The sequence below is a fragment of the Tenrec ecaudatus genome, chromosome 4, assembly GCF_050624435.1.
Source record: "Tenrec ecaudatus isolate mTenEca1 chromosome 4, mTenEca1.hap1, whole genome shotgun sequence".
Taxonomy (NCBI): domain Eukaryota; kingdom Metazoa; phylum Chordata; class Mammalia; order Afrosoricida; family Tenrecidae; genus Tenrec; species Tenrec ecaudatus.
Genome location: NC_134533.1, coordinates 168,883,314 through 168,910,986, shown reverse-complemented (window position 1 = coordinate 168,910,986; position 27,673 = coordinate 168,883,314). Strand labels below are relative to the sequence as shown.

At 42.8% G+C, this 27,673-nt stretch overlaps 1 long non-coding RNA gene and 1 pseudogene across 3 annotated transcripts in view; one reads left to right on the top strand and one right to left on the bottom strand.

Moving 5' to 3' along the window:
* The window catches only part of LOC142445307 (uncharacterized), a 46,311-nt gene that overhangs the window by 15,696 nt on the left and 2,942 nt on the right, over positions 1-27,673 (top strand). For all 3 annotated transcript variants that reach the window (XR_012784007.1, XR_012784009.1, XR_012784006.1), the window contains 2 exons: positions 14,778-15,056; positions 17,406-17,527. This is a non-coding gene — a long non-coding RNA (uncharacterized LOC142445307). The remainder of the gene's footprint in view (positions 1-14,777; positions 15,057-17,405; positions 17,528-27,673) is intronic.
* On the bottom strand, positions 18,971-19,600 carry LOC142447210 (D-aminoacyl-tRNA deacylase 1 pseudogene; annotated as a pseudogene).

Below are 27,673 nucleotides of genomic sequence, written 5' to 3'. Positions count from 1 at the left end.
ACTGCCCCATCTTTCTCCCTCAGATCAGTTTTGAACTGCTGACCTTTGAGTTAGCAGCCAAACTTTTAACCTACTGTGTCACCAGAGCACTTTTCCCCTGACTAAACTCGGCCCAGAACTGCACCACACATCAGTGAACCTATGCTGAAGTTTCTATGTCTTGAAAAGACCTCATCTTACCAGAAGCCAAAATCCACATCAGTGACTCCCCATGAACGGAAACCAAACCTAATCCACAAGGACTTGCAAGCTCATTTTAACCTATTTCCAAATGTCCCTGGAATCCCAAATAAGGAAAGGAAATGTGGCTGGCCACTCTGAAATCTGATGTGTGTGTGTGTGTGTGTTTAGAAAAGCCCTTCTCAAAGGACGACATTGACTCTGCAGCTCTGGGAGATGGACATATTTGATCAGAGCACACGGGAGCAGAGGAAGGGGCAGGAGGAGAGAGTGGAGCACAGCCTGGCCCACCAGGCCGTGATGATGATGTTCCTGAGTAGAGCAGCCAGTCCACAGAGAGAACAACATGGCTGGCCCCACTATGAGACATGATGCCCCTCAGTGACTAAGGGCGATACAGGGGACAGCACCGGAAACACAGTGTGGGAATTGCACCTGACCTGATCCCACCACACCGAGGCAAATCACTGGGGGAGTGCAGCGGAACAGCAAGGGAATGGAGTGGCAAGGTCCCCAGGGAATGCTGAAAGTGGACTTCGGGGCCAGGGCGTGGTGCCCCAACAGACTGGACTGGAAAACGCTCCTAAGGGCCAGCAAACGATCCCTGAACTAACTACAAGCTTTTCTCTTGTGAACTGTTTTATTCTGTTCTTTGTCAGTGGTTTGTTTTTGTTGTTTTGTTGTCTGGTTGTATACTGTTGCTTTGTTTTCCTCTGTCTAGTTTTCGTGCATGTTAGTGACTCCACAGGTCTGTCTGAATAGGACAGGCTGGATGAACTATCTGGAGGAAAAACAACGGGACCGACAGTTTTGGGGGGACTTGGGGTGGGGGGGTAGGGGGGGTAAGGAAGTGGTGTTAACAAACCCAGGGACAAGGGAAAATCATGGGACCCCAAATGGTAGAGAAGTGGGAGTGGCAGGCCTGGTGGGAAATGATCAAGGGTAAGGTTGCTTAGAGAAGAGGTATACTCTAGCCCAGGTGGCGATGAAGCATGGTAGTAGGGCAGGAGGAAAGTCAAGGGAGATGGAGGAAAGAGCTAGGAGTCAAAGGGCATTCATGGAGGTCTAGACAAAGACATGTACATGCAAATATATATAGGAGGATGGGGAAATAGATCTATGTGTCTATATTTATAGGTCAAGTATTAAGGTGGCGGAAGGACTTTGGGCCTCTACTCAAACACTCCCTCAATGCATGAATACCTTCTTTTATTAAATTGGAACTCTATGATGCTCACTCTCCCAACACAATGGCTGGAGCCAAAGTGTGTGAACAAGTAAATGTGGTGAAGAAAGCTGATGGTGCCCGGCTATCAAAAGAGATAGTGACTGGGGTCTTAAAGGCTTGAAGATAAACAAGCGGCCATCTAGCTCAGAAGCAACAAAGTCCACATGGAAGAACACACCAGCCTGAGTGAGCGAGTGGTCCCAAAGGGATCAGTTACCAGGCATCAAAGAACAAAAAATCATATCATTGACTGCACACCTCCATGATAGGATCGCTGAAGACAAATGGGTGCATAAGCAAATGTGGTGAAGAAAGCTGATGGTGCCCGGCTATCAAAAGAGATAGTGTCTGGGGTCTTAAAGGCTTGAAGGTGAACAAGCGGCCATCTAGCTCAGAAGCAAATAAGCCCACATGGAAGAAGCACACCGGCCAGTGTGATCACGAGGTGCCCAAGGGACCAGGTATAAGGCATCATGCAAAAAAAAAAAAGATATAAGTGTGTATATGTATGTGTATATATGTGTATATGTATATATGTATGTATATATATGTATATATATATATCATATTAAATGAAGGGGGAAGTGCAGAGTGGAGACCCAAGGCCCAAGTGTCGACCAATGGAGATCCCCTCATAGAGGGGTTTAGGAGAGGAGATGGGTTAATTAGGGTGTGAGGTAGTATCGATGAAGAACACAGCTTTCCCCCAGATCCTGGATGCTTCCTCCCCCCAACTACCATGATCCGAATTCTACCTTGCAGGGCTGGATAGGACAGAGGCTGTACACTGGTGCATATGAGGGTTGGAGGTACAGGGAATCCAGGGTGGATGATACCTTCAGGACCAAGGGTGTGAGGGACGATGCTGGGAGAGTGGAGGGTGAATGGGTTGGAAAGGGGGAACTGATTACAAGGATCCACATGTGACCTCTTCCCTGGGAGAGGGACAGCAGAGAAGGGGGGAAGGGAGACTCCGGATAGGGCAAGATATGACAAAACAACGATGTATAAATTACCAAGGGCATATGAGGGAGGGGGGAAGGGGGAGGGAGGAGGGGGAAAAAAAGAGGACCTGATGCAAGGGGCTTAAGTGGAGAGCAAATGCCTTGAGAATGATTGGGGCAGGGAATGTATGGATGTGCTTTATACAATTGATGTATTTATATGCATGGATTGTGGTAAGAGTTGTATGAGTCCCTAATAAAATGTAAAAGAAGAAAAGAGAAAAAAATGATTAGGGCAAAGACTGTACAGATGTGCTTTATACAATTGATGTATGTATATATATGAACTGTGAAAAGAATTGTATGAGCCCCAATAAATTGTTAAAATTTAAAAAAAAAAAAAAAAGAAAAGCCCTTCTCCTTGTACCTTGCTCCAGAGCTTTTACCTGACTTCCAGACTAGATGTTCCCCGAACTTTAATTTTCAACTGAGGAATAAAGCTTATAGGTTCGTACGAATTTTTTTAAATACTTTGATTGGGGACTCTTACATCTCTTATCACAGTCCGTATGTTCCTCCAATGTGTCAAGTACATTTAAGCATATGCTGCCATCATCATTTTCAAAGCATTCTCTTCCCCACCTGAGCCTCTGATATCAGCTCCCCATTTCCCCACCTCCCACCTCTGCCAGCCCTCCATCACGAACACTTGATAAGTTATAGATTATTTTTTCCTTATCTTACATCATCTTCCATCGCCCCTCACCCACTTTTCTATTATTCGTCCCCCTGAGAGGGAGTGCTAGGTTGATCCTTGAGATCGATTCCCACTTTCTCCCCCATACAAAATTATTATATTGCAAAACTTCTATTTTTAACAAGGGTATTGTCAAGCACATGGGTGTTTGAGTCAAACTAGCTTGTGCTCTAACCTAGCCAAGGAATTGAGTGTAATGTCACTCAATTTTGGGTTCCACATACTGATCTCCTGAGACTTACCTTCAAGGGTGGTTGTGGGTGAACAAACCCAAACCCAAACCCAAACTCCCTGCCATCACGTCGATTCTGACTCACCCAGCCTATAAGTCAGGATAGGATTGTCTCAGTGGGTTTCTGAGACTGTAAATCTTGGCGGGAGTAGAAAGCCTCATCTTTCTCCTTTGTGGGTCAATATGCGAACTACATTTGTATCGTAAAAGAGGGAAAACCCAAGCCAAATTCAAAGCCATCGATGCTTTCTCATAGCGACCCTGTAGGACAGGGTAGAACTGCCCCTGTGACTTTCTGAGACTGTGACTAACTCTACAGGAGTAGAGTGCCCTGTCTTTGTTCCACTGTCTATCTTAGGGAAGTGAAAATATTTAAGTATAGCTATTAAAAGTACTTTAAGGAAGATTTAGCAGACAAAGAATACAACAATGAAGAACAAACATACTGATTTTTCCTATGATCAAGTTTTAAATGAGGATAAATATTTACATATGTCATCTGCAGAAAACAGGTGGATTTATCTGACAATCACTTTTTTTTTTAATGCAAGGAGCTCGCTAAAATGAGCAAGTGATTTATTTTTAGCCTTGGAAGAAAGACTCCATTAAAGCTTCAATTGAACTGTAATGGCACCAAGAAGTTCAACTTGACCTCATATGCCGGATGATAATCATCTCTCAAGTATACAAACAAGGAAGCCTGGTTATCAAAGGATGAGAAATGCATTTGTTCAAAGGCCATTCATTCCCTGCTTTAACTGGAGAGGGACGCTTGCCAGAAGAGTATAAACACCTAGCCCAGAGCTATTCATAGCCTCACATGTTCAAAGATTTGGGGGACACTTTTTAAAGACCTTTCAAGTGTGAGTATTCATCATCGTATCTAATAATGTCCCTGCATTCTAAAGTCCCTCTCCAAAGGAGGCAGGTGATTTATCTGACTTCTCGTGACATCCTTGAGAGATTAGGCAAGTACCATTATCTCCCTTTGGCAAACGGAGAAGCTAAAACCCTGGGAGGTAAAACCACTCAAGGAAGGTCAGTGGCCGGCCCAAGAATTTAAATACGCTAAAGCTTTGAACTCATATTTTAGGTCAAGCACAGAAAACAAAACAAGAATTAGGAAACCAGAACCTCAGACCTTTTTCTTTTCTTTTTAAAGAGTAATTAATAGTCAATCCGTCTTCCCTTGTCCTCCTCGGTAAAGAAAACTTTGGAATCAGGCTTTTCACAACAACTAGGATCTGAATATACTACCAGGAATGAAATAGCTGCAAAGCTTTCGTATTTATTTAACAAACACTTAGAAAATGCCACTCCGCAACACGCTGCCTAGTTCAGTGTTGAGACTTCATGGGTGAAAACCATATTTCCCATCCTTAAAGGTCAGCGCTATTCAGAGTTAGTGAAACTCTTCATTGTGTTTAGAAAATGCCACAGCTGTACACTCAACTAGTTAACTGGACATGGTCCCTGAGATCTTAATCGCCCCTCACCCTACTCTGCCCTCTGATCAAGCTATGAAACATACCCTGAAGCCGTCCCTTCCTTTTCATACCCTTTGCACCACCCGACTAGTCTTCCAATTCTGCCTCTGTCCACCCTCAAATCATTCCACATAACTCAGCCAAAGGGATCTTACTGAAATGCAAACTGAACAATGTTGAGAAATCCTTCAATGGCTTCACAGTATACCTGGAAGAAAATCCAAAATGTCTTATCTAAGCTTTGTATAATTTGGTCCTTGCTTGTCTTTCTAGTTCCATTTTAACCCCTCTATTCCTTTGGATCTCTGGTGACATACTGAGTTGAGCATGCTGCCAACCCATGAAAAGTCGACAGTTCAAACCCACTAGCTGCTTGTCAGGAGAAAGATGAAGCCTTCTCTTCCCATAAAGATTTACAGTCTGAGAAACCCTGAGTGGTTTTACTCTGTCGTACAGGGGTGCTGTGCATTGGATTGACCTGAGGGCAGTGAGATTCTATTGGAGCCCTGAGGTACTAAAACAGTGGGTGAGCTTGGCTGCCAACCCAAAGGTTGGAGGTTCAGGCCCATCTACAGGCACCTTGGCAGAAGAAAACGAGCCACTGAAAGCCCTATAGAGCACAGTTTCTACTCTTACCTACATGGGTTGCCTTTGGACTCAGCTACCAGCCACTGGACTCTTCTTTAGTTGCCCTTCAGTTCTTGCCAAGTTCTCTTCCACCGTAGGTCCTCTTACCATTCTCTGCCTTAGTGGTGTGCACAGTCAAGTCTCAACTCAGGTACTTACTCCTCAGAGGCTCTCCGACCCCCCTTTCAAGCAGAGTCTTCTCCTCTGATGGCATTCTGTTGATTGTCTTAGCAGTGGCTTTACTCATTTGTAGATAGATAGATAGATAGATAGATAGATAGATAGATAGATAGATAGATAGAGTACCTTTTTCATTGGGCTGTAAACCTTAGGGTAGGGACAAAGTTATTGAACCCAATGATCTATCTCTGGTGCCCAATACATATTACTTACTGCCATCAAGATTCTGAGGCTGTAAATCTTTCCAGGAGCAGGGAGCAGACAGCCTCATCTTTCTCCCTCGGACTGGCTTGATTTCAAACTCCCTCAGTGAGTTTGAGTTCATCTCTGATCTGAGCCAATACCCTCTCCTTTTGAAAGAGAGTTGTTCATCCTTCAATTGTTTGCCCTTGGCTAGTGAGTTTGTACTGCCAACATTTTGGTAAGTCCAGTGCTAACCCACCCGCATCACTGGGGTTTCTTACTACATAATAGGAATTCAGTAATTATTTGTGGAATGAATAAATGCTGTTCAGGTGGAGGACGGGCCACCGCATTGTAATTGCTGTCTTATCAACACAGGGACAAGCGGCTACCTATTTATCTACCAAGTAATAAGACTAATGTTTTTTGTTAAAAAACTAATGTCACAGTATCACTAAAAAGGTAAAGAAATAGAAGAGCAACCACACCAGTAAAACTTGCTATCATTTGGTATATTTCTAGTTTTTTTGCATGCATATTTTTCATAATCATATTCTATGTACTATGTATATTTACATGGTTATACTTTAAATTCTCCTTTTTTCACTCAAGAGTAAGCCATAAGTATTATTCTATGCTAAGATAGAGCCTTCAGAACCATTATTTTATTGATGGCTATCCATTGCCAACATAATGCTTCCCTTACTGATGGAAAGTTAAATAGCCTGTCTCCCTTTTCTTTTTTGCTACTGTGAATAGTTATGCACCGTGTTTTCTACTTTTGTTTTTGGTGTTGTCTTTACTACTTTGCCAAGAGTAAATGACTAATACAAAGGGTAGTGTTTGATTTGAAGGACAACTGCCCATACTTGCACCTGTCATACTGCTTGGCAAGCTACCTATTTGCCTTTCTATTCTAGGAATTCCCCCAATAGGATTTTTCTTGCTCCTCACATGCATCTGCTTGTCCAGAGCACCAGATCTGATGAGTGCGGTAGACCTGGAATCGCAAACTAAGTCATTGAATCTTCTCCAGAGTCTTTCGACTTTAACGAAGGACACGTGGCACATTGTGTGCATTGTACATTTTCTCTGACTTATCTTTGCTTGTCTTTTTTCCTGCTTTACTTTCTGAGCTGCTGCCCATCAGTTTGGACAAAGCAGGAGATAAAGACGTCTGAACGGAAAAAGAGACAATACAGAAGACGAATCAGAACATTGGATCTCTTTCTCGGTTGTTTTGTTTGTGAAGTGTAGGCATAGCCTGACTGGCCCTGAGAAGAAGGCACGGCCCTGGTCAGGGAGTCAAAGAGTTCAAAATCACTGGGGTCAAAGAAATCTATGCAGAGGCTGGATGTGGACCTGTCGTGTCTCCTCCACCACGCTCTTCTGAACTTGTGGGATTGGTTGATCCTTGCTTATATCTAGAAGTAGTTGTAATCCCTCCTCCTTCTTTATAGTGATCCTTCGGGGAGGATCTCTTTGGAAGGAATTGTATCACTTTGGCTTAATCCTTAAGTGAAGTGTTCCTATTACAACTAAACAACTACTGTTGGTTGCAGCGAAGATGGAAGCCAGTCTAACACCAGAATCAACACACAAAGGAAGTAAGGTAAAACCCTGAGCAAGTCATACTTAAAGCTTGCCCTATCTCTAGACTTTTTAATATGCGGGCTGATAAATCACCATATTAAGTCCATTGGAGTTGGGTGTTCTTGATTCCTCTCAGAAGCACCTTAGGAGATATTGGAGGGTGGCATAATGGCAATATGATTGCTATAAGTTATCACAGAATGGTGCTGCCTTAATGAGAGTCCTGGCTGCCTCACAGGATATGCTTTGGGCTGCTGACTGTGAGGCCTGCATTGGGAAGCCCCCAGCTGCTCCAGAACATTGTCAGGTACAGCGAGGGAAGACGAGCCCGTCAGGTTAGAAGGCACTCAAAATATGCATGAAGAAGAGCCGACTGCTCAAAGCAGGGTCACCTTAATAATAGCGTAGATGCAGCAAAGCCTTCAGGACCTTCATTTGCTGCTGGGGTATGACTCAGATGAGAAGAAAACACGGCAAACTTCTATTAATAATTGGAATTTGGAATCTACAAAGTATGACTCCAGAAAATTGAAAGTTGTCAAAAATGAAATGGCGCACCTAAAGTTTGCTATCGTAGGTGTTAGTTAGCCAGAATGGACTAATGGGTTACTGCCATATGGTTTATATGATAGATTCAGGAACGGTGTTGCATTGATCATCACAAAGATGATCTTGAAGCAAAATGCTGTCCGTGAAAGGAGAACCCCTCTCCTTTCTACATACAAGGAAAGCTAGTCCATGTGATTATTATTCAAATTTATGCACCAACCACTAAAGCCAGTGATGCAGAAATTAAAGACTTACCAACGTCTTCAGTCTGAAATGGATCAAACTTGCAATCAAGATGTATTGATAATTATTGGCAGTTAGAATGCAAAAGTTGGAGACAAAGTTGGAAACAGCAGTTGGAAAAATCAGCCTTGGTGATAGAAATAAAGCTGGCTACCACATCATAGAATTTTGAAAGACCAATGATGCCTTCATGCCAAATACCTTTTTTCAACAACACAAGCAGCAACTACACACACGATCTTCTCCAGATGGTATGAACAGAAATCAAATTGACCACATCTGTGAGAAGAGGCAACAGAGAAGCTCAATATCAGCAACTATGAGGAAGCCAAGGGCCAACTGTGGGACAGACCATCAATTTTTTTTCAGACCATCAATTTTTAATATGTACGTTTAAGCTGAAGGTGAAGAAAATTTAAACAAGTTCACAAGAGCCAAAATATGACCTTGAATATAGTCTACCTGAATTTTGAGAACGTCTCAAGAAGAGATTTTTTTAATTAAAAAGCATTTTATTGGGAGCTCTTAACAGCTCTTATAACAATCCCTACATCAATTGTATCAATCACATAAAAATAGATTTAATTCATTGGACACGAATGACAGAAGACCTGATGAGCTGTGGGATGACATCAAGAACATCATCTGTGAAGAAAGTAAATAGTTTACCAAAAAGAGAGGAAAGAAATAACAAAGTACATATTATATTAGAAGAGACTCTGAAAATTGCTCTTAATCATAGAGTAGCTTAAAGCAAATGGAAAAAGTGAAGTCAGAGCTGAACAGAAAATTTCTAAGGGTACTTCGTTAAGGCAAAGTCAAATATTTTCATGAAATGTGCAAAGACCTAGTTACAAAACCAAAAAAAGGAAGACCATCCCCACATATCTTAACCTGAAGGAATTGAAGACAAATTTAAATCTTGAGGTGCAATATTGAAAGAATCTATGGCCAACATATTATACTATGCATGAAGCATCAAAACAAAAGATGGAAAGAATACACGGAGCCTCTCTATCAAAAACACCAGCATTCGATCATTTCAAGAGGTAGCCTATGCTCAAGAACCAATGGGACTAACGTTCAAGCTTCACTGAAGGCATCACCAAAAATAAGACTCCAGGAATTGTGGAATACCAGCTGAAATGTTTCAACAAGCTGATAAAGCACCGGAAGCACTCACTGGTCTAGGTCAATAAATTTGGAAGATGGCTACTTGGTCAACTGACTGGAGGAGATCTATCTTTGTACCTATGCCAAAGAAAGGCGAACCCGTTGTATAATAATAACAATAGTATCATAAATATCACATGCAAGTAAACCTTTGCTGAAGATCAACTAACAACAGTTACATTGTCATGGGGTATATTGTCAGGGAGCTGCCAGAAATTCAGGCCAGATTCAGAAGAGGACACGAAATAAAGGGATATCATTGCTGATTTCAGATGAATCTTGGCTTAAAGCAGAGAATACCAGAAAGGTGTTTACTTGTGTTTCATTGACTATACAATGATATTCGACTGTGTGAACCACAACGAACTATGGATTGTCTTGCGAGGAATGGGAATTCCAGAACACTTCATTGTACTCATGAGGAACTCGTCAATGGAACAAGAGGCAGTTGTGCAAACAGAAAAAGGAAATGCTGAAGGGTTTACAATCAGGAAAGGTGTGTGTCAAGGTGGCATCCTCTCACTATACTGATTCAAACTGTATCTTGAGCCAATAGAGAAGCTGGATTATATGAAGAAGAATGTGGCATCAGGATTGAAAGAAAGAAGGTTTATTAGCAACTAATTTACAGATGACGCGACTTTGCTGAAAGCGAAGAAGACGTGAAGCACTTGATGATGAAGATTAAGGGTTGCAGCCTTCAATACAGATTACAACTCGTAATCTCACAACTGAACCAATATCATGATCAACATCATGTACTCATTTTAAAGAAAGGCGACTCAACAGAATGCTCCAAATATAGAGCAATATCGTTGATAGCACATGCAAGTACAATTGTGCTGAAGATCACCCAACAATCCTTACAGCAGGACACTGAAAGGGAACTGACAGGTTCAGCCCAGGTTCAGAAGATGACGTGAAACAAGGAATATCATTGTCGATATCAGATGGCTCTTGGTGGAAAACAGAGAAAGATGTTTACATATTTTTGCTAATTATGCCAAAGTATTTGCCTAGTTATAATCCTAGGTCTTCACCCTACTCTCCCACTGCATTCTCCCTGTACATCTTACCATGTTAGCCTGCATACCAACCACCCCCATCGCCTCTCCCTGTACATCTTACCATGTTAGCCTGCATACCAACCACCCCCATCGCCTCTCCCTGTACATCTTACCATGTTAGCCTGCATACCAACCACCCCCATCGCCTCTCCCTGTACATCTTACCATGTTAGCCTGCATACCAACCACCCCCATCGCCTCTCCCTGTACATCTTACCATGTTAGCCTGCATACCAACCAGCCCCATCGCCTCTCCCTGTACATCTTACCATGTTAGCCTGCATACCAACCACCCCCATCGCCTACAGTCTCAGTTGTATTCACTCCAGCTTCTCTTCCTCGCTTGGCATCTGGTGTAACTTCATTTTCACTTAGGATTCCTAGGGGCTTCATGTACGAGTGATCAGGAAATTATTATTCTGGTGCTATGGGAAGTCACTGACAGGCTACACAAACTTACACCTGAAAAAATTACAGAGAATGATAAAAATAAAAAACCGAGCTCACTGCTGTCAAGGCAATTCCGACTCATAGTGATCCTAGAAGGCAGGGTAGAACTGATCCCTTGGGTTTCCAAGACTGTAAATCATGACAGGAGCAGACAGCCTGGCCTTTCTTCCTCACAATGGCTGGTGGGTTCAAACTGCTCGTCTATGGTTAGCAGCCCAATGAGCAATCCATTACACCACCCTGGCTCGTACTCATTGCCACTGCGATGGTGCTGACTCATAGGACCCTCTACCAGGCAGACTAGAATGACTCAAGGTCCCGAGACTGTGATGCTTAGGAATAGAAAGCCCTGTCTTTCTCCCATGGAGTGGCTGGTGGTTTCGAACTGTTGACCTTGTAGTTAGCAGCACAATGTGTAACCACTATGCCACCAGGGCTCTTCCCCAAGGGCTCAAAGAGTGAATCATAGAGTGCCACGCCCCACAGTTTCTGATGGTGGTGCTAGGTTCAATGCCAAGTTTGTTGGCATCCAAAGCCAGCTCTGCTCATCACCACGTGTTTCTTTTCTCACTTTCAAAATGGGTGTGAAAGAATACTTAACTTTAAAGATAGTCTTTGTCAGTTTCTCAAACAACGAAACCCACGTTGACCGGGTGAAGAATACTGAATGTGTCATGGGCTTCCAGAGCAAACAACTCTGTATTAGGAGGAAAGTCAGACTCTTTGGTAGAAGTGTGACTAGAGAGATTTTCATGCGCTCTTCGTTTTTCGTTTTTCAGGACAGGTCCAGCAGGCATCATTCTGCCTTTGCGAATGAGCGTTATTGAAAGTTTTGCCCTATGACCAACCCTCATTTTCCCTGTAAATACTGTCCAGTCACTTAGGTATTTAATGTGTCCGAGGCAACAGCCCATGTATTGCTTCTAAAATACTGTCCTATTCATGTACACTTTACTTTTCTCAACAGTGTTTTAATTTAACCATTGGCTAAATTAATGATCATATTAATAAAACTACAGTGTGCCTCTTGGAAATCATCTATAATGTTATTCAATAAAATAATATAGATGTCTCTAAAGTGAACCAGGAATATCTATAAGCCACAGACACAGGAATGGATTTTGAGCTCGCATCTAATCATAGAACAATTAGTTATGATGTCATGGTCCCACTCAATACTTGTCCCCATGAAGAGCTCTCTGAAGATATGAGTACTATAGCAAAGTGTGGTGAAGCATTCAGATGATGCCTGTCTCTCAGAAAGAACAGCATCTATGGTCTGAAAGGCTTTCCTTGAAACAAGCAGCCATCTAAGTGATGCGTCAGTTAAGTCCATGTGGAAGAAGCACATCAGTCTTTGTAATCCAAAGATTATAAATAATAAAATCCAAACCTAGCAAAGAGAATGGGCAGTATTAGTGTTTAAATTCTGGAGAATTTAAGCTTAATTTTCTTAGAAAAAAATTTTATTAATCATTTGATTGGGGGCTTACAAATCTTATGGCAATTCATTATTCAATTGAATTAAGCACTCATGTACATATTTGCCATCCACATTTCCAAAACATTTTCTTTCTACTTGAACCCTTGGTATCAGCTGCTTCTTTCCCCTTCTCCCTTCCCCACCCTTGTGAATCCGTGATCCATGAGGTACGATTGTTGTTATTTAAACTTAATTTCAACTGGAGAGAATTTAAATTTAAGTCTTGCAGAAGACTGAATGACAGTGAAAGCCCAAAATTCATTCGCAGAATCCCCACGTCGATTATGTCTCTAGTGAATCCCCGTCTGACTAATGGGCCCAGGATGTGGATGGCCTTGGTATCAGACAGAGTGCATTGTAGGGTGGATTACTGCATATCTAATTAGGTTAATATATGATACCTTATCATTTGATATCCCTTTTGATCCCTTGCATATTCCAGTTTTAAATATTGTCTGCTTTCTTTTTGATTGAGGTTTTTCTGCTTCATTTGGTTACTTTTTTCCCTTTCAGTTTTACGTATTTCCTGCCTATCAGGTCCAGAAGAGGTAAATCTAGAGACAGTATCTGTATTGATAGTTTCCTCGGGATGGGGTGGGGGAGGCTGGGGGGAAGTGGGGAGCTGACAGCAAGTACAAGAAAGAAGAGAATGTCCTAAAACTGACTGTGATGATTGTACAACTCTTAAATATCACTGCACTATCGAATTGCATGATATGTGGATTATGTCATTAAAACTTTCAAAAGTGCATACTATGATTCCATTTGTATAACATGACAAAATGTCAGACAGGCAAACAGATTAAGTGGTGAGAGATGGCTGGGGCCTAGGAATGGAGGGGCAGGGTTAGGTATGACTATAAAAAGATAGCATGTGGAAGATGGTTGTAGGGAGGAAATAGTTTTGTTTCCTGATGGTGGTGGAGGTTACACATATCCATACATGTGATAAAATTACAAAGAATCACAGTGCCAGTTTTCTGGTCTGGATGTTGTACAAATAGTAATGTAAGATCCATTAAGGAAAACTGGGTAACGGGCACATGAGTGTTTTCTATAATATCTTTGCAACTTCCTATGATTCTCTCATTATTTCAAAGTAAAACATTTTTTAAATTAGTCTTACTATCCTTCATTTCCCTTTCCATCTTCCCTATCCACCTGGTAACCCAGGCCTGAGACCAATGAACATTGTGATGATGTTAAAATGCTAGGTGTTATCTCTGCTCTTTCCTTGTCCCCCATGTCTGACCAGTCTCAAAGCCTGTCTGCTCCACCTCTGTCTGTAGACCTCTCTGTTCTGACTGAGGCACTATCCATGTGCATCAGTAAGATCCTGTGCCCAGGTCCTTGGTGGCTTCCTGACACCCACTCTTTCAAGTCAGGCCCACAAGAGCCTTCTGTTCCTGTTCTGTGCTCTTCTAGAAGACTGGGGCTCCTTTCTCCATTGGTAGTACATTACCAGCAGAGAACTGCTTAGCAAGAGTGAGTTAGCTCACAAGAAGAGCAGACTCTGGAGCCTCTCCATCTCTACGCGAGTCATTTCTCTGACCAGCGAACTTCGAAGTTGTCTTGATGCATGCCCTTGTATGTATGTAGGGGACTATAGAGCAGGCCCGTTCTCTTGGAAGGCTAGCCATGAAGCACCTGCACCTGGGTTTGGAGGATTGTGGGTGCTCCTCCATTCCTCTATAAGCTTTCCTTCTGTAAACCTTATTGGACATCTCCCGGAACTAGACCAGGAGTCGATGGCAGGCTCCCCCTGCCCGACACCTTTCCCACCAGACTCTTGCTGCTGTTCGAAGGGTGGTTTTTTGTCACACGTCTCCTTTTCTGAGTCCCCTCTCTTCTGCCCTGGTCAGTTTGGTTGTGATTTGTTTTTGTCGACACTTTCATTAACTACGGCCTGTCCCCACCAGCGGAAACAGATCTGCTGTGTTTCAGGGTTCACAGCCCCCCCTTTCTGCTTCGTTCATGGAGCTTCTAACGTTGCTTCCTAAGCCTGGCTGTGACTTTGACTTCTCTCTCTCCCGACTTAGACTGTGAAGCTCTTTGACGGACGGCCTGGTTTCTTCTTTAGCCTTGAAACCTAGTGGTTGTGACGACCTGGCAGGTAGTTGGTAGTCCATACATCTTTGTAAAGTGAACAACCTGTGAGGTATATGTGAGGGCATGTTAAAAAGACTTCCTTGTTACACTAATGTACGTTCTGACCAAGAGTCCTTAATGAAGTCGGGCAAATTAGTCATGATGGTTGAAACCAACGTCTTGATATAAGAAAATGTCACTAAAATTTAAAGAACCTTAACCCCCTTTGCTTGTACACAGTGCATGCTGGGTAATCAACTTTCATGCGTGGAGTAGTGTGTCGCAAAGGTTAAAGGTCCTTTTCTTTCCACAGGCATTCCTGATGGGGCTTGATCTGGCTATCCACACACCACGCTCCACGTCCACACTCTCAACTGTGAGACGGCTGACACAGGGCCTGGCATGGCGCTTGGCGGTTGACAGAGTTAAATAAATATTCTTTAAAGAGGAAAATGCTTTTTTATGTGGAAAAGAAACTGAATTTCGGCCACCAAATCATTTCCTCCGGCTCAACGGCAGCCACCAGAATAAGACAGGTCATTCTTCACATTGATGGATCTGGAGACATGAAACTCTCTACCCCCCTTTATTGGTAAGAGAGTTTAAACGTGGCTGGGCTCAGATTCATTGCTTTTGTGGTAGCTTTTTGTCCTAAAGGGATTGTCTCTAACTTTGAGCTTAAGTCTGTACTATGAGAGGCTTAGAGAAGGCTAAGTGTTAACTACCTTCTTTTTGTAAAAGAAAATTTATGGTTAAATCGAAAGCTAAAAACACACTTCGCCTGCTTATGCTCCTGGTAGTTTTATGGGAAAACAAAGAAGCAAATGAATTGCTATTTTCAATTAAACTTGGAAATGAAGCTAAGATAATGAAACAGGAAAAATTTACTTATGTTCTTTTACTTCTACTAGTTGGAGTTAGCTATTAGTGTAGGCTCAAAGGGAAACCAATCAAACGTGATTTTCTTTCCACTTTTAATCAAAAGCAAGAATGATTCCACATAGCCATTTGTCTGCCTGATTTTCAGGAACAAAGAATTCTGGTTTGTTATATATTTTTAAAATTGTCCTTAGTTCTCAAATGACTCTCTGACTCCCCAACAGCTGTATAAGCTAGGGGTGGGGGTGGGGGTGTGTGGAGAAGCGATTCTCCCGACTGACCACTTTTATAAAATCATTTTTCTCTCATTCTAAATTTATGATCTGCCAGAACTACAAGCCTGAAAACTTGGGCTCCACCATTTTATTTTTTCTCAACAGTAGATGGCAATATCTGTTCACCTGTAGCAAAAGCTCTGCTCACAGGGATGCTGGGGCTCTCACTCGGGGGTTTTTTTTTCCCTCCCCTCCCCCGCCCCCTCCCATCCTGGGGAGTGAAAGAGTCTTTAGTTAAAATGGTCAATTGAAGACAGAAACAGTTTGCAGTGTCAGCACGATTTTACTCTGCAAGTTTGGGTGAGAGGATGCAGAGGTTTACGAGTTGATGAAAAGTAGGCCGCCGGTCGGTCGCTCCAGGGTGGACAGACCGCAGCTCTGGGCCAGGCTGCTGGGTGTGGGGGAACAAAGCGAACCCAGGGGCCCACAGAGGGAGGCAGGAGCCCGAGAGGTTAAGCTAACAATATTTTGCTAGTTCTGTGAAAATTTATACTCAGATCTTGTTACACACCTATAGAGCGTCCTTTCTTTAATTCCAAAGTGTGCTTTTGCTTAGAATAGGGAAATATATATATATATATATATATATATATATATATATATATATATATATATATATATATATATATATATATATATATGCCTATCTTATTTTAGAGAGACAAAATAAGAAATAAAGAGATCCAACCCTGTCCGTTTCACACTGATGGCCCGTGTTTCTTCATTCTTTCCCAAAGAATGAAGGGGGTTCAGACGAGGATTTGGGAGAGGATTCTTTTAGAATTGACTCATCCGTTGATGCCCCCAACCAGAGAAGTCACCGCTTGTTATAAGTGGGCTTCTAATCTTGCTCTGATGACATGGATCCACGGCTTCAAAAAGTTTAAAGACCGCAGCTCTTGATGGCCTCCAGTTTGCATGGTTTCACTACTGCCACACAACAATAAATAAACCTTGTCTATTCCAAGGCGTAGCATGCGACTTACTCCCCTGGCCGTCTAACGTATATGCCTTTGAAAGCCCTCATGTCTGGTGTACTCCATGCTGACTGAGGGAGGGTGAGGGAGGGAGAAAAATGAGCTCATACCAAGGGCTCAAGTAGAAAGAAAATGTTTTGAAATTAATGATGGCGACAAATGCACACATGAGCTGGACCCAATGGGAGGGTGTATGGATTGTGATAAGAGTTGTACGAGTCCACAGTGAAATGATTTTTTTTAAATTAAGAAAATGACACATCTTGGCATGCCAGCTTTTACTTTGGGAGCTCCCATGATGGGTGGGATCCTTCAGGGACGTCTAGCTCTAATATCTAGCACTTGGCGGGAGGTGGCCTGCTTATCAACTATTGATTTCTATGTTTCATTTTGTATGTAAAACAAGTCTTCCTCTCGTGAGAGTAGTTCTATTGCTAATTTGGTCTTGGCTAGGCAGGAGGTGGGAAAAATACTCTGGGAAGGAAGGCCCCAGTGCTGGGTTACCAGCCTTACACCGAATTCAAAGTGGGGGGGAGGAGGGTCCTTGCCCATGGTACCCAATAGATCTGTCTTCTATGACATCATATATATATATATATATGATGTTGACTTCACCTGTTCTCTGGTCCACATCAATGCTGGACCAGATTTTATTTCTAAGGTACATGGTCCCTTGTTCCCATAGGCAATCATCAGCCTCTCAGAATTCATGTCTGGGTTTTTGTTAAGGATAAAGTAATTCGCATGAAGCAACTAGATGTTAAAAATAAATGTCTTGAGCCAAGGAAGAATAAGGTTTCATCTTTTCAGGTCAGCTTGTGCGAGCCACCGTTGGCTTCAGTAGAAAATTCCTCAGCAGCCGGAGATTTACATACTTGCGCTCCTATCAGAAAAGACATCTGTCTCCCTCAACATGTAAGCAGGCATGCGTGGTAAGTATGGTTTTCCAACTCCAAGAATGTAATCAGTGCCACGCAATGGCACATGTGCTACATGTATATATGGCTGTGTGCATTGTCAATAACCACAGCCAATTTTCTTTAAAGAACGCAGGTATGGCTAGCTGGACACAGGTACGACTTCAAGTTACCGCATTCCGTGCAGTTTGGATAAGCTTATGGTCAAATAAGTGTGTTCTTTGGCAATTATTTTAAGTAAACAGTTTTATTGGGACATATTCCATATATCATACAAATCAATAGTTCAATCACATCAAGGAGAGTTGTACAATCATCACCACAATCAAGTTTTAGAACATTTTATTCTTTCTATTTGGTTATATCTTGGTGGAATTATCCATAGAGTATAACCATACTTCTCTCATTGCCTGAGAATTGATGGATTTCATAGCGTCAGCCAAACTCACTGCCGTTAAGGTGATGCTGACCCCGTGGGAAAGGGTAGGACCGCCCTGTGAGTCCCAAGACCGTCACTCTTTATGGGAGTAGCACCACTGTGCCTCCAGGGTTCTGGACAGCTAGTTCTAACATCTTCTTTCAGACATGAAAAGTATGTTCATCATTTCTTTCACATTATGTAATATGCCTGCAAACTAACACGTTGTGGGATCAGCTGAGCTGAGCTGAGTGTCTTCCAGCTCAGGAAGCAGCCTGACTTGCCTTTTAATACAGAGAACTCTCATTTATCTTCTTCACAAGAGCTTTGTGCTGTTCTCCTGGTTTTATGGCCCCTACCATGTATGAAGATAAGCGTGAACCTCAGGACAACATCCGAACACATGAAAGGTGTAATTTAATTTTATGCATCTGTAGGCAGCTTTGAGCAAACAGAGCATGATGGCTATGAATGTGAACTGGAAATGCCTGCTAATTTTGCTTCCTTTCTGTCATTCATTTTTTTGAGATTTTAATGTTTCTTTATTTTAAAAAAAGCAAATATACAAGATAGAGAGGCGTCATATAATATATTGTCATTGACAAGTGTTCCCCTTTACTACCTTCACGTTGGACTAGACGAGTATGGGCGATTCATCAGACATGTGGAAACATAGCACAGTGTGAACGGAGGCCTTGGTGACAGCTGATGTTGGAGGAGTCAATTCCTAAAACAAGCTGAGATGTTGGAGGAGCCAGCACTGCCTGGCTACGATGTGCTTTCTGAGGATGGGAGACAGTGGGTGCGCTCCTCCGACCAACAGCACCTCCGCCTCCCAGGACCAGGCAGTAACAGAAAATGGCAGCGTTCCATTTGGGTTGCTGGTTTTTGCAAGGCCACTCAAGTTTCCAATAGCTTGTTTCTATCTTCTTCCTCGAGTTTCAGTTCCAAATTCATCAAGCAGTGTAGGTGATGCATGTGTTTCAAGGATTTTTCAGGATCCATTTTTCCAAATGGTAGCGTACCGATTCCCGTGTCGTCTATGGCTCTCGCTCTGAGGACACGTCCCCCTCCGCTCCACTGCGGGCACCGCAGTCTTCTTTCCGAGGAGTAGGTCTCTCTTTGCTGGGCTCAGAAGGCCCCTTGGTTCTGGTCTTTTCTTTCCACTGCTGTTGCTTTTCAAGCTTTGACAGCTGCTTTGGATCGGAGGCGGTGGCACTGGCAGCTGGGGCGTCCAGTTCTGTGGTCACAGGCCCATCGTTCTGAATGTGAACTTGCATGGAAGCACCAAACTTTCCATCTTTTATGAGCTCTGGTCTGTCTACCTTCCGCAGCTGCTCCCGGAAGCTGTTCTAAAACCCCTCGGCCTGTCCAGGAGACATAGCCAGGTGGAAGTCTGGCTTGTTCCCCTTGAGGATGCGCTGGAGGGTGAACTGGCTGACACAAAGCATCTTGTACTACTTGTCCATCACACTCTTCGACCACTGCTTTCCGCTCTCATCTTCAGACACACGTAGGTTTAAAATCTTTCGGGCCATGTGCTCCAATTCTTTCTGCGTGTCTTCCAGAGAAATGCCCAGCAGCACACAGAGGCCTTGCCCAATGGCACTGACCTGCTGTCCCCCAACTGTGACGCTGGCCTGCGTGACGCGCTGCACTAGGGACCTCATACTGGCGGCGGCGGCGGCGGGGCGCCTTTCCGTGCATTCTGATCTCAAATGATCCAACGTGGGACTTTTATCTGCATGCTCCCAAGAAGGTGCTCAATAAACAGCTGGGAAGAATGAAAACCGACCTGATCGATTCAGGTTTTGATTTAACTCTTAAACAGACTGCCAGTGGGAGGGAGTAGCATTTTCATGCTTTATTATTCTTGTCTTTTAATTTCAGGCTTTATCCCATTGTATTTGTTATGATACAGATTTAATATTTTCCTCTCAGCAATGTATCCCAGGTAATGTGTTATTTGATCCCTTACCCACCTAGCATATGCTCGAATTAAATTTAGGTGACTGCTATTTAAACTGTTAACCTGTAATCTGCACAGGGGGGCTCACCTGCTCAAACTTTAGGGGCTCTTCTCTGCTCAGAGCAACTGTCTTTTCCTAAACTCAAGTCCATGGCTATCAACTCAATCCCAACTCACAGCCATCTTTTTTTGCTTTCTTTCTTTTTTTATTAAATATTTTTATGGGGGACTCTTACATCTCTTATCACATTCCATACATTCATCCATTGTGTGAAGCACATTTATACATATGCTGCCATCATCATTTTCAAAGCATTTTCTTTCAACTTGAGCCCTTGTTATCATCTGTTTTTCCTCTCCTTCCCCTGCCTGCCCTCATGAGCCCTTGATAAGTTATAGATTATTATTTTCATACCTTACATTGTCCTCTATCACCCTTCACCCACTTTTTGGTAGTTTGTCCCCCTGGGAGTGGGTTATATGTTGATCCCTGTGAACGTTTTCCCCTTTCTCGCCCCACCTTCCCCTTATCCTCCTGGTATCTCTACTCTCATTGTTGGACCTGAGGGGTTTATCTATCCTGGATTCTCTGTGTTAGGGCTCTTATCTGTAGCAGTGTGCATGTTCTGTTCTAATCTGATTTGTAAGGTAGAATTGAGGTCATGACAGTAGGGGGAAGGAAGCACCAAAGAACTAGAGGAAAGTTGTGTGTTTCTTCTGTGCTACACTGCACCCTGACTGACTCATCTCTTCCTGGTGACCCTTCTGTGAAGGGGTGGCCAAATGTCTATAGATGGGCTTTGAGTCTCCACTACATGTCTCCCCTCCCCACATTCACATTGGATATGATTTTGTTCTGGGTCTTAGATTCCTGATACCTGATCCCATCGACACCTCATGATCATACAGGCTTGTGTACTTCTTTCATGTGGGCTTTGTTCCTTCTCAGCTAGATGGCCGCTTATTTATCTTCAAGGCTTTAAGACTGCAGAAGTTATATCTTTTGATAGCCGGGCACCATCAGCTTTCTTCACCACATTTGCTTATGTACCCGTTTTGTCTTCAGTGATCGTGTCAAGAAGGTGAGCATCACAGAATGCTGAATTATTAGAACAAAATTGAGGGAGTACTTGAGTTGAGGCCCAAGTCCATGTGCAACCTTAATTCTTAAAATATAGATATACTTCCTTTATTGCTTTGTTTGTTTTTTGCGCCTATTAATGTCTCTGCATGTCTATCTAGATAAGATAGGCGGGATAAACAATTTGGAGACAAAAAGATCAGGACTAATGGTTCTGGGGGAATACGATAGAAGGGGAGGTGGGAGAAAGGAAAGGGCGGGGAAACCAACTCAGGGACAAGGGAACAACAAGTGAACTAAAATCAATGGAGAGAAGGGCGTAGGATCCCTAGTGGGGCTTAATCAAGGGTAATGTAGCAGTGAGGAATTACTAAACCTGAATTAAGGCCAAACATGATGGTGGGACAAGAGGGGAGTGGAAGGAAATAGAGGAAAGAATCAGGAGACAAAGGACATTTATAGAGGTCTAAATACAGGCATGTACATATGTAAGTATATTTATTTATAACGAGAGGGGAGTACACCTTTGCCATCTTACAGGACAGAGTAGAACTGCTCTTCCAGGTTTCTGAGAATGTAAGAAAATCTCATCTTTCTTCAGCCAGGGGCAGCTAGATTGGAACCACAATGTTTGGGGAGCAGCCCAGCACTTCCCTCATGATATCATCAGGATTCCTTATCTTAAGGGGCCCTAAATGGAGGCTTCTTATATACCAGTGGTTATCAACCTTCCTAATGTCGTGACCCTTTAAGACAGTTCCTCATGCTGTGGTGACCCACCCCCAACCATAAAATTATTTTGTCGCTACTTCATCACTGTAATTTTGACATGTTATAAAAGGGTCATTCGACCCCCAAAGGGCCTGTGACCCACAGGTTGAGAACTGCTGCTACGTACTATCCTTTCCAGGCCTTCTCCTCAGGTGTATCATGTTTCCACTCTCAGTCCTGGGATCTGGGGCCAGTAGGTCCTGTTCTTGTTTTTTGGTGGCCACCGTTGGGAAGATGGGATGACAGAGAGCTAGTGCAGGCAGCGTTCATGTGGGTCCCACCATCTTTCATGCCTCCTTCCAGGACTCCACCCCACGGCCCACGATTCCCCCAGGCGGAGACGTGATGCCAGCCAAGCCTTCCACTGGCTCCTGAAATAAAATCTGTTTGATGCGCTCTGGTAAACACTGGTGCTTAATGGATTTCTCTCTTTCTGGAGATAGTGCCTTATAACACAAACTTAATTGGGGGAGCCTTTTTTAGTCCTCACAACGTGTCACAGAAGCCATCGATCTCTCCATTTCTTCTCCCGTGTCCTTTTCCTTGCTCTACAAACATGCATATCTACACACATGTGGAGAAAGACATCTTAAAGAGTGGAGGGTGCCTAATGGTAACTGCCATCTTTTCTGGAGCTTACAGTATCGGTGCTAAGCTATTTAAATGCACCACTCCATTTCATTCTTAAAGCAACCCTCTAAGGAATCAACCGTGGAGTCACTCACTGCAAGCCACCCGGGTGTGCTCTTCACCAAGAGGCTAAAGCAGCAGACACCCTGTAGTGTCTCTCCACAGACAAGTTGATTACATTTCTTCAAGAATGGACATCTATCAACTTCAATAATTAAAAAAAAAATTTAAGTCGGTAAATTCAGCTTTGTTTAAATACACAGTTTCTCTTTGTGTGAACAAGAATCAATTCGTTGTGGGCTATGTTGGTTGTGTGGGAAGTTTAAACCAATGATAAGGCATTAGCGTAGTATCATCTAAAAGTTAACCTCAGTTCCTTTATAAATATGTGTATGTGTACAATATCAGCTAAAATCCATTCCCCCCTTTATCTTTCTACACCTTCCACATTGTCAAGAAAGACAGGTAGTGTCAAGATATTGGGACATACTTATTTGTTAAACTATAATCCTGTGATAAGCTATATGTTAAATATGAGACACCTTTTAGTATTGCTAATTGAGATATGACTGGCTCTGTGTTAGTCTGGGTAGACCAGAGAAACAAATCCATAGACATTCATATGCGTATAAGAAAGAGCTTTATATACAAGAGCAAATGAACATTAAGAAAACATCTCAGCCCAGTCCGGATCAAGTCCATAAGTCCGATATCAGCCTTTATGTCTAATACCAAGCTATACAATCTTCTTCAGACTCACAAACACATGCAATGGCACTGAATGTAGGAAGATCACAGGCCAGTGGATGGGAAATCTTGTAGATCCAGTCGTGGTGTAAGCATCTCAGTGCTGGCAGGGGTGCCCATGTGGCTTCTCTGGCTCCAGAAGTCTGGCTCCATAAGCCTCTCTCCAGGTGTCTTCTCCACAGGGATGCCTCACAGGGAGAGAACCGAGAGAGAGTGTATCTCCAGCCTCCAAGAAGGAATACCGGAGTTCCTATACTCTTCAGGAGAAGGCCATGCCCACATAGAGGCTGCCTTGGCTACCACCTGATTGACAAGCTACGCTCCACCCCTTCACACTTAATCCTCTCAAATTGACAAACAATTGATTATATAACTACCACAGGCTCTATGGCAAATGCACCAACAAATTGGGATTGACACAATACATTTGTAAAGTCATTTCATGGTATACAATGTCCAATTTTTCATAGAGACGTAGAAGAAAGATCATTTATACAGGAAAAAAACCAGCTAAAATTTAGTTTAATTTTTTTCAACAGGCAGTGCATTCACATTGCTCAAAGATTCAGAGTTTCAAAGCGGCATATCGTGAAACTTCTCCATTGTTGTGGTCCCCTTTCCCAAGTAGCCATTGTTGTCAACATGCGATGCATTAGGCTATGTACTCTTATCTTCCACCTTTTATACACAAATGTTGGCATGCTTAAATTCTTGTATCTACCTCGCTTTCTAACTTCTCACTTAAGTACACAAAAGCTTTTTCCTTTTCAGAGGAAATATATATATATTTCCCCCCCCCCAGAGGAATAATATTTAGTTGTATGGATGGCCCAAAAGTTAATTGAATCAATCCCTAGCTAAAGAATGTTTGATGAATTTTTAAATCTCTTCCTATTTTAAACAATGCTTCAGTGCCTACTCTCGTTTTCTTTTGCACACATATAAATATGTCTGTAAGAAGTAGAATGCCGGATCAAAGTCTACATGCATTCGTAACTTAAAAAATTATGTATTGGTTTTTGCATTAGTAATTTTGATCGCTATTGTGCAGTTGTCCTTTGTAAGACTACTACTAGTAGCCTATAATGCACATGCAGTCTGATACTGCTTGAGAAATGTACAAGGGTTCCTGTTTCTCTGCAGCCATCCCGATAGAGTGCCATCAAGATGATTTTTGCCAAACTGCTAAATTATAAATGGTATCTCAGGTGTGCATTATTTAGTATTCTTCCTATTATGAATGAAGCTAGGTTCTTTTCATATATTTAAGACCAATTTTTATTTCCGCCTCTGTGAGCTGTCTGGTCATACCTTTTGTCCATTTTTCCCTCCTAACTTTGCCCGTATCAGTTGATCTTCAGGGGACTTTGTCATATGTATCGCAAATGTGTTCCGCAGCCTCACCCCTCCGAGTAACCCCTGTGACATATTGCTGATGGGTCACGAGTGGACTCCTGTTTTCATGTCTGCACGTTGCTGACCAGCCAGGGGTTAACTCACATTTTCATTTGCATTCCTTTATGCCATTTGTAAGCCAACAAGCAATATAGGTGCCTTTTAAAAATCTTTCCTAAATAGGTTTTTATTGTGGTCAAAATATACATATAGCCAAACAATTGCTATTCAGTAAATATATTTGTGTTCAGTTCGGTGACAGGGACTGTCATCACTGGCCTTTCCCAAATGGACCCACCACCATCCACAGCAAGCCCGTGTCTCCCCGTGGCCGGCGCCACGAAAGTGGCATCTCCATGCATTTGCTCACCTAAGTGGAGGCATATTACATTTGTCCTTTGGGGACAGACTGACTGCACTTAGCACGAGGTTTCTCAGGTTCTTCTGTCTGTTAGTACGTCTCAAGGCTGCAGTCCTCGCTCTCTTATTTCGGAGGCGCGGGGAGGACTTCATTTCTCTCTATGGCGGAGGACTATGGCACGGGGGTGTCTGTTTCCACATTTTCATCGGCATATAGTTCGCATATCATACAACTCAAGAGTTCAGCCCCATCGAGAAGAGTCCGTTTCAGAACGTTTCCTTCGTTCTTGCTGCTTCTCGTTTCCTCCCACCCTCCCCCGCAAGGAACTGCTCCTTCTGTGACCATCTCTCGATTTACCTCTCCTGGGCCTCAGAGAGAAAACATTCAACGAAACCCCCAACTAACAACAATCACAAAGTAAACCAGATAAAAACCTCAGCTGAAAGGAAAGCAGAAAACATTCAAAACAGAACAAACTTAATGGATCATGTAGGTGTTTATAGAAGCTGGCCGCATGAAATCGTTTTGGTTTGAAAGAGCCAGTCAGCAATGTGTTAACAGTTTGAGATTAGAGTGCATTTTTAGAGGTTAGTTTGACTTCATTTAACAACGTCTTGGGGTCTTTTTTCTTACCCAGGAATAAAACCTGTCTCAATTATTTCAAATCTCATTTGTTATTTTGGTTTGATTGTTGTGTTTACTGAGACCATTTTTTGTTCCGTTGTACTCTAGACCCTTCATATATATTTTTGTTGGGGCTATTTTTCTTTTCAATCAAGAGATACCTAAGACCTTTCATAGGCTATGAAATGTTCTAGTGTCCTGGCGTGAGTCCAGTGCTCGGTCACTGTCTGAGCTTGCTTGTGGGAGGGCTCTTAGGTTTCACCTGGTCATTGGTGGTTGAAGAGAGCAATTGATTATTTATTACTGTCCAATTCAACCTCACTCCATTGAAACACTGGGATGACGAAGGAGAGGTTCCAGTTCTTAAAGTATCATTGCTGACTGGGAAAGGAATTGCCAGTGTCTCAAATGAGAATGGAGATCCAAACCAAACCAGCTCACTGCCGTTGACTCGATGCCACCTCGTAACGAGCTATGGGACAGGATAGAATTGTTGCTGTGAGTTTCAGAGATGGCTAACTCTTTTCAGGAGTAGAAAGCTGAATCTTTCCTGCAGAATGCTGGTGGTTCAGAACTGCTGACCTTGCAGTTAGCCCAACGTGGAAGCACGATGCCAGCAGGGCTCCTCAAATGTAGGTAGTGGTCTTGAAACTATTCCTTGATTAACATAGACTGTAAGAGGATTTTTTTTAATGCAATCCAAGATTCTCTCCATGATCACATTCCTAAAATGTCTTTCCTTATTTGCTGAGGCACAAGCCTTACTTGTCCTCTACATATTTGGGGCAGCAAAAAACCAGACTAAGTCAGGTCTATGTCAGGACATTCTCTATTTTTTCCCCAATTATTTTACTGGGGGCTCATACAGCTCTTATCACAGTCCATACACACATCCATTGTCTCAAGCACATTTGTACATTTGTTGCCATCATTGTTTTCAAAGCATTTCCCTTCTACTTGAGCCCTTGGTATCAGCTCCTCATTTTGCCCCTCCCTCCTCCTGCCTCCCTCCCTCCCTCGTGAACCCTTGATAATTTACAAATTATTATTATTTTTTTGTGTTTTGCACTGTCCAATCTCTCCCCCCACCTTCCCCTTCCCCTTCTGGTATGGCCACCCTCAATATTGGTCCCAAGGAATTTATCTGTCCTACATTCCCCATGTTTCCAGCTCCTATCTGTACCCATGTACATGCTCTGGTACAGCCAGATTTGTAAGGTAGAGTTAGGGTCATGATAATGGGGTGGGAGGAAGCATCAAAGAACTAGAGGAAAGCAGTATGTTTCATCAGTGCTATACTGCACCTTGACTGACCCATCTTCTCCCTATGACCCTTTTGTAAGGGGATGTCCAACTGCCCACAGATTGACTTTGGACCTCCACTCCTCCTCATTCACATTATGATTTTTTGCTCTGGGTCTTTGGTGCCTGATACCGGATCCCATCGACACCTCATGATCACATGGAGTGCTTCTTTCATGTGGCTTTGTTGTTTCTCAGATAGATGGCTGCTTGTTTATCTTCAAGCCTTTAAAACCTCAGATGCTATATCTTTTGATAGCTGGGCACTATCAGCTTTCTTCACCACATTTGCTTATGCACCTGTTTTTTCTTCAGCGATTGTGTCTGGAAGGTGAGCATCTCAGAGTGCCAGATCATTAGAACAAATTGTTCTTGTGTTGAGGGGGTACTTGAGTAGAGGCCCAAGGGACATTCTCTATTCTTGAAACTAATAAAACACATATGACATTAAGTTTTTTTTAATTGGTCAGATGGCCATGGGAATGGCAATGCTTTATTCCTTAGAATGACCATGCATTAAAAACAAATAAACAAGGACAATACCACATCAGGGGATTACTTTCAAACATATTTGCATATGGTAATTACTTCTGTTTTCTCCATACCTAATTACCTAGACTTTATCAATTCCTAATAACCTTGTATAAAACAATATGGACTTAAACAAAATAAACCATACCTTTTAAAACCTAGGCCCACTGCAAGCAAGTTGATTCCAACCCTCTATGGGGTCCCCAAGGCTGTAAATCTTTATGGAGTAACCAGTCTCCTCCTTCTGCAGACGGGCTCGTGGGCTTGTGTGCCAACCTGGCAGTGGCAGCTCACTCCTAGTCCAAAGCACCCCCAGGCTTCCTTCATTCATG